Genomic DNA, 6914 nt, shown 5'->3' with positions numbered 1-6914 from the left:
GTTTACATGCGGCAAATTCTTTTCAGATTAAGTTGGTGAGCTTAGAGCAGCGAATCAAGATATAGCCTTAAGAGAACTTGATTTTTAGCCCCACTCCCAGTCTTACTGCTGATGCTGGCAAACCATCTTACACTTAGGCCAGTGGTTATACGCCGGCTCAGGTAAGAAGACCATTGCATCTGCGCAATCATTGCACCACTGCTGGGAAAAATAAAAAAGAACCTGGGGGTCACAGCCAATTAGGAAGAAGACTGGCACTAGGGACCCTAAAGGGGCTGTGGATGGAGAAACTCAGGTATAGCATGGGGCTGTAGTGAGATGTGGGGTTGGTAAAAAGGATTAACTGGAAGTTTGTCTGCAGGAGTTAACACCCCTATCTTGGCATGAAGAAAGCCTGACAGCTAGGCATCAGCTCCTCCGGCAGAAAGCTAAAGGGTCTTCTCTAAGGAGAGGAAAGGATCCCAAAGACAGGAACCTTACATTTTGCTTCTGGGGACCTCTGCCCTCCCCTAGTTCCCCAGCACACTAGTTGGCTCCCTCTTCACTCACCCCCAAATAACACCACTTAATTAATAAACTTCTCCCAAGAATGCAGAGTTCCCGCCAAGCATGGTGGCTCACGCCTGTAATCCCAGCACTTTGGGAGACCAAGGTGGGCAGATCACAAGGTCAGGAGTTTGAGACCAGCCTGGCCAACATGGTGAAACCCTGTCTCCACTAGAAACACAAAAATTAGCCAGTGTGGTGGTTTGTGCCTATAATCCCAGCTACCTGGGAGGCTGAGGCAGGAAAATCACTGGAACCCAAGAGGCAGAGGCTATAGTGAGCCGAGATCATGCCACTGCAGTTCAGCCTGGGCAACTCTATCTCAAAAAAAAAAAAAAGAGACCACATGGTGATTACAGCCCTGTTTTTATAACTGCCGTCTGCTACTATCCATTCTGTATTCCTATTCATTCTGTGCTCCTTTTGACTTCAACACACAAGTCAGCAGTCACGGTTCTTTACCTGGTGGAGTGGCCTAAACCTCCATTCCTGAAGGATCTGGTGGTTAGTAGTCCTGCCTGGATTGGGTTTTTGTAGTTTTACCCTAACCTTAATCACAAGGTGTGGTAATGCTGAGGCATCCTAAGTGACCTGTATTCCAGACAGTCTTCCTTTGTGGAGAGGTGGAGTAGCAGTCCAGTTTCCCCTTGGTAATGCAAATCAGCCGCCCCAACCAGCAACGTAACTTCCTTCTTAGCTCGTTGACTCAAGAGGCACAAGGAGCCTACAATGGCTGGGCAGCAGTCTTAAGTCCAGTTCAATGGGAACACTGTGTCTCCCAGCAGGAGCATTCCTCCCTCTGGAACCGAGATCTCTAGGCCAGCAGAGAATAAAGTCCTGAGAACAGTAAGCAAACATTTTGCTAATGGGTTACTAAGGGTAACCATAGTCACACTACTCCCATGTCTACCTCTTGATTCCTGGATCTGTGAATCCCAGCTATGGGAGAGCGAGCACCGTATATTGGACACGGATTCAGAGCATTTCCAGCCTTCTGGAGAAGCTTCCTGCAAGCGCTGCAAGGTATTGCCCCCTAGCTGGTACCACAACTGATTCTTCAAAAGGCGATTCCATGGCTCTGTCAAGCCAGCTGCTTCTGGATACAGTGGGGAACACAGTAAGACCAAAAAATTCCTTAAGCATAAGCATAAGCCCATTGTTGCACTTCCTTGGCTGTAGCATTGAATTCTTTCATCAGAACGCAATGCTGTGTGGAATAGCATGACGGTGGATAAGGCATTCTGTAAGTCCACACATAGTAGTTTTGGCAGAAGTATTGTGTTCAGGGAAGACAAATCCACATCCAGAGTAAGTGTCTGTTTTACTAAGGACAAACCGCTGCCCCTTCTATGATAGAAGCAATCCAATGTCATCAACCTGTCCCCAGGTAGCTGACTGATCACTCCAGGGAATGGTGCCATACTGAGGGCAAGGTTGGCCTTGGCGAGTTGAAATTCATGTTGCTGAGCCCCTGTGTAATCTCCATCCTTGCCACCATGGCTATTTCATTCATGAGCTCGTTGGGTAATGACAGTGATGGCTGGGGAAAGAATCTGACTGGTATCTACAGAATGGGTCAGCCTATCCATTTGATTATTAAAATCCTTCTCTGTTGGCTGGGTGCAGTGGCACATGTCTGCAATCCCAGCACTTTGGGAGGCCGAGGCAGGAAGAATTGCTTGAGCCCTGGAGTTTGAGACCAACCTGGTCAATATAATAAAACCTCATCTCTACAAAATAAATAACTAGGCCAGGCATGGTGGCATGCACCTGCAGTCCCAGTTATTCAGGAGGCTGAGGTGGGATGATGGCTTGAATCCAGGAGTTTGAGGTTGTGGTGAGCTATGATCAAACTTCTGCATTCCAGCCTGAGTGACAAATACTATCTTGTCTCAGAAAAAAAATTAATTAACAAAATCCTCTGTTGAGGTCCCCTTCAATGAACATTCACATGGGACACAAATATCTTTGTGTGTTTTGCCCATTCAGAGAGATCTATCCAAATACCTGTTACCCAAATTTCTTTTTCTTTTTTTAAAAGTATAATAGAGGGGCTGGGTGCAGTGGCTCACGCCTGTAATCCCAGCACTTTGGGAGGCTGAGGCAGGCAGATCACTTGAGGTCAGGAGTTCGAGACCAGCCTGGCCAACATGGTGAAACCCCGTCTCTACTAAAATACAAAAATTATCCAGGTGTGGTGGCAGGCACCTGTACTCCCAGCTACTTGGGAGGCTGAAACAGGAGAATCGCTTGAACCCAGGAGGCGGAGCTTGCAGTGAGCTGAGATTGCACCACTGCACTTCAGCTTGGGTGACAGAGTGAGATTCCGTCTCAAAAAAAAAAAACAAAACAAAAATATAATAGAGACAGGGTTTTGCCACGTTGCTCAGGCTGGTCTTGAACTCCTGAGCTCAAGAGATCTGCCTGCCTCGGCCTCCCAAAGTGCTAGGATTACAGGCAAGAGCCATCACGCCTGGCCCCTCTTCTCCAAATGTGTCACTAAATTTCCAATCATGTTGGGCCATCCAGCCAAACCACTGGCTACGGCCCATGAATTAATATTTAATTGCACATCTGGCCATCTCTCCTTCTAAGCAAAGTGCATAACCAAGTCTGCTATGCAGTTATGCCCCACTGGGAGGATTTCTCTTTACCGCTGTCCTTCAGGGGATGCCCCTGCGAGGGACTGTGGTGCTGTAGCTGTCCACTTTCGGGTGGGGCTGCGTATCATGCGGAACCATCTGCCAACTAGGCCCAGACTTCTTTTTCGGTGTCAGCTGATAATAGGAAACTCCCCATGAAGCCACAGGTGCAGGCTGAGAAAGGGAAGGCAGTGTAGAAGGAGTGGGGACCACCAGCATTTAGACCACTTCACGTAACTTACTTGTGCCTTCAGGGCCTGTTGGGGCCTAATCACATATATACCACTTCTATTTGAGAATGGGATGTTGCGTTGCTATGCACACCCAACTTACGACTTGGTGGGTCAGATAACATCAGTTCACGATGGGCAGCTAGAGTTGCATGGTAATTTGGTGGCCCATGGTCAAGCATTCAGTCTCTGCCAAAGCCCAGTAGTAGGCCAAGAGTCGTCTGTCAAAAAGAGAGAAGCTATCCAAGGATGTTGGCAGGGCCTTGCTCCAAAACAAATTTTTTTTTTTAACTTTTTTTCTGTCTTTTTTGGGTAAACCAAACCAAATAAAACAACTATTTGAAATTTCACACTAGAGATTTTGCTGGTCCCCCAAATAAAAACATTATTTCCTGGCAAAACAATCCCCAATTGCAATGATGGTGGCTCCCAGTTCATCAGACTCTACCAAGCAATGCACTCTCATTCTCCACACCTGGGGTAACTATTGCCATTCATGCAAACCACAGCCAGAAGGGATGAATAAACGGTTTAGCAAAAACCTACACACTCAACTGGAGCCAGTTCTGTTACATCCATTGGGTTCCTCTTTTCTTTTGTTCACGCTTATGAACTTGGAATGTCCACACTTGGCTTGACAGAAGCAGCACAGGGGCAGCTTGAACCCCTCACAGGACGGAACTGGGCAGGTTTCCTGAGCCCAGCCCAGGAAACCAGGCAGAACAAAAGTGTCCCAGGGTTTCTCTGGAGAAGCAGCTGCAGCAGCAGCAGCACCAGGCCTGTCTCCCATCTCTTGGTCTCATCACTCAGGGGAGGCCCAGAGAAGCAGCAGAGTCAGCCAAGGAAAGGGCCCCCCATTACAGTGCAGCGATGCCAGCTGGCGTCTTCCTGCTGAAGACCTCTGGACAGAGATGATCCCAATGTTTGGCAGTGATCCATAGAAAACCCTCTGTATGGAGGGGAACCAAAACAGGAACCTAGGACAGCTGGTTTGAGCCTTGAGCACCGCTGTTGGCAGACACCTACTTGGGGTTTTCATAGAGACTAAGGGGATGGGAGTGTGAAGGAATGGGAGTGATGGTGCTGCTGCTTCTCAAGCTCCATCTTAGCATCCCTCTGTAGTTGGAGAGCTAGAAGCTGCTGCAGCCTCTTTGTCCTGCTCTGGGGGTGTGGCTGGTGGCATGTTGCAGAGTCTACCTGTGGAGCTTCCAGCCTCAACCCTGGTCAGCACGGTGAGTGTGCTACCAGAAGTCACAGGGAATGAGGAACTCCAGCTTTGCCCGTGGGAAGGGGTCTGCAGGCTTTCCCCGCAGGCCTGAATGGAGTGGCATGGAACACACAGAGTCAGTGTTATATATTTTACATATTTTCTTAATGGTTACCATGAGGATTACAATTAACATCCTGAATTTGTAACAGTATTATCTTAATTGATACTAACTTAGCTTCAATAATGTACAAAAACTTGGCTCCTATACAGCTCTTTCCTGACCTTGTCATTGCCACAAATTACATTTTAATGCACTGTACCCAATAGCATAAATTTTTATTATTTTTTATGCATTTGTCTTTTAAATCTTGTAGAAAAGAAAATGTGGAGTTGCAAATCAGAAATACATTAATACTGGCTTTTATCTTTACTGGAGAACTTAATTTCTTCACTCAGCTTGAAGTTACTGGCTAGTTTCATTTCAAACTGGGAGACTCCCTGTAGCACTTTTTTTGTTTGTGTTTTTTTTGTGTGTGTTTTTTGAGACATTCTTGCTTTGTCATCCAGACCGGAGTACAATCTTGGCTCACTGCAACCTCCGCCTACCCAGTAAAACTGATTCTGCTGCCTCAGCTTCCCGAGTAGCTGAAATTACAGGTGCATGCCACCATGCCTGGCTAATTTTTTTATTTTTAGTACAGATGAGGTTTCGCCGTGTTGGCCAGACCAGTCTCAGCTCCTGGTCTCAAGCACTCCACCCACCTCAGCTTCCCAAAGTGCTGGGATTATAAGCATGAGCCAGGGTGCCCAGCCCTACTCCCATTTTTTTTTAAAGAATATGTTTATTTTGTTTCACTTTTTGAGACAGAATCTCACTCTGTCACCCAGGCTGGAGTGTAGTGGTGCAATCTTGGCTCAATGCAACCTCTGCCTCCTGGGTTCAAGTGATTCTCCTGCCTCAGCCACCCTAGTACCTGGGATTACAAACGCCTGCCACCATGCCTGGCTAATTTGTTTGTATTTTTGGTAGAGATGAGGTTTCACCATATTGGCCAGCTGGTCTTGAACTCCTGGCCTCAAGTGATCTGCACACCATGGCCTCCCAAAATGCTGGAATTACAGGTGTGAGCCACTGCATCTGGACATGTAGCACTTTTTAAAGGGAAAGACCTTTGGGTAATATTCTTCCTCCACTTTTGTTTATCTAGTTATGTCTTTAATTTCTCCTTCATATTTGAAAAATAATTTTGCCAGATATTCTTAGTTTTTTTCTTTTAGTACTTTAAGTAAATACTATCTCATTTTTTGTTCTGACCTGTATGATTTTTGTAAGAAATCAGCTTTTAATGTTACTGAGGATCCCTTGTACATGATGAATAACTTCTGTCTTGATGCTTTCATGATGCTCCATCTTTGTCTTTTGACAGTTTGATTATGCGTCTCAGTGTAGATCTCTTTTGTGTTTATCCAGCTTTGAATGGATTAAGCTTCTTGGATTTGTAGATTCATTTCCTTCATCAATCTTTGGAAGTTTTTGATTATTTCTTCAAATATTCTGTCTCTTTCTGGGACTCCCATAATGCATGTTGGTCCACTTGATAGTTGTCCCACAGGTCCCTTAGGCTTTGTTCACTTTTCTTCCTTTTCCTTTCTGCTCCTCAGACTGAGTAATTTCAGTTGTCCTATCTTCAAGTTCACTGATTCTTCCTTCTGCTTGCTCAAATCTTCTGTTGAATTCCCCTGTAAATTTTTCATTTTAGTCACTGTACTTTTCAGCTCCAGAATTTCTATTTGGTTCCTTTTTATCAATTCTCTTCATGGATATTCTTTTGTTCATACATCATTTTCCTGGTCTCCTTAAGCTCTCTGAGCATATTTGAGACAGCTGATTTAAAGTCCTTGTCTAGTAAGTCTGATGTATCATCTTTTCAGGGATGGTTTTAGTCTTTTTCTTTTTTTTTCTTCCTCTGAGACCATAATTTCCCATTTCTTTGTAATTTGTTGCTGTTGCTAAAAATGAACATTTGATTATAATGTGGAAACTCTGTAAATCTGTTTTTCTTTTTCCTAGGGCTTGCTGTTCTTGATTGTTGAAGGCTAAGATTATGTTACTGATTTTTTCAAACCTTTTTTGTTTTGTTTTTGCAAAAACTGTATACCTTACATTAGTTACTGAAGTCTGTTCCTTTAGATTGTGTTCAGCCAGTGCTTTGACAGAGATTCCCTTAATTCCTAGGATCACACACACACACACACACACACACACACACACACACACACACACAC

The 6914-nt window shown here is 45.1% G+C and overlaps 1 long non-coding RNA gene across 2 annotated transcripts in view; it reads right to left on the bottom strand.

Moving 5' to 3' along the window:
* Positions 1–2228, bottom strand: part of LOC116525989 — a 48948-nt gene extending 46720 nt beyond the window's left edge. Inside the window, exon 1 of one of the 2 annotated variants that reach the window (XR_004257904.1) lies at positions 1009–2228. This is a non-coding gene — a long non-coding RNA (uncharacterized LOC116525989). The remainder of the gene's footprint in view (positions 1–1008) is intronic. The other variant, XR_004257903.1, reaches the window with a different exon arrangement.
* Positions 2229–6914: the final 4686 nt, after the last annotated feature.

Source organism: Sapajus apella, unplaced genomic scaffold, assembly GCF_009761245.1.
Source record: "Sapajus apella isolate SASKATOON/1434 unplaced genomic scaffold, GSC_monkey_1.0 scaffold49, whole genome shotgun sequence".
NCBI lineage: Eukaryota > Metazoa > Chordata > Mammalia > Primates > Cebidae > Sapajus > Sapajus apella.
The sequence above is the reverse complement of the archived record's forward strand: the minus strand, read 5'-3'. Positions and strand labels throughout refer to the sequence as shown.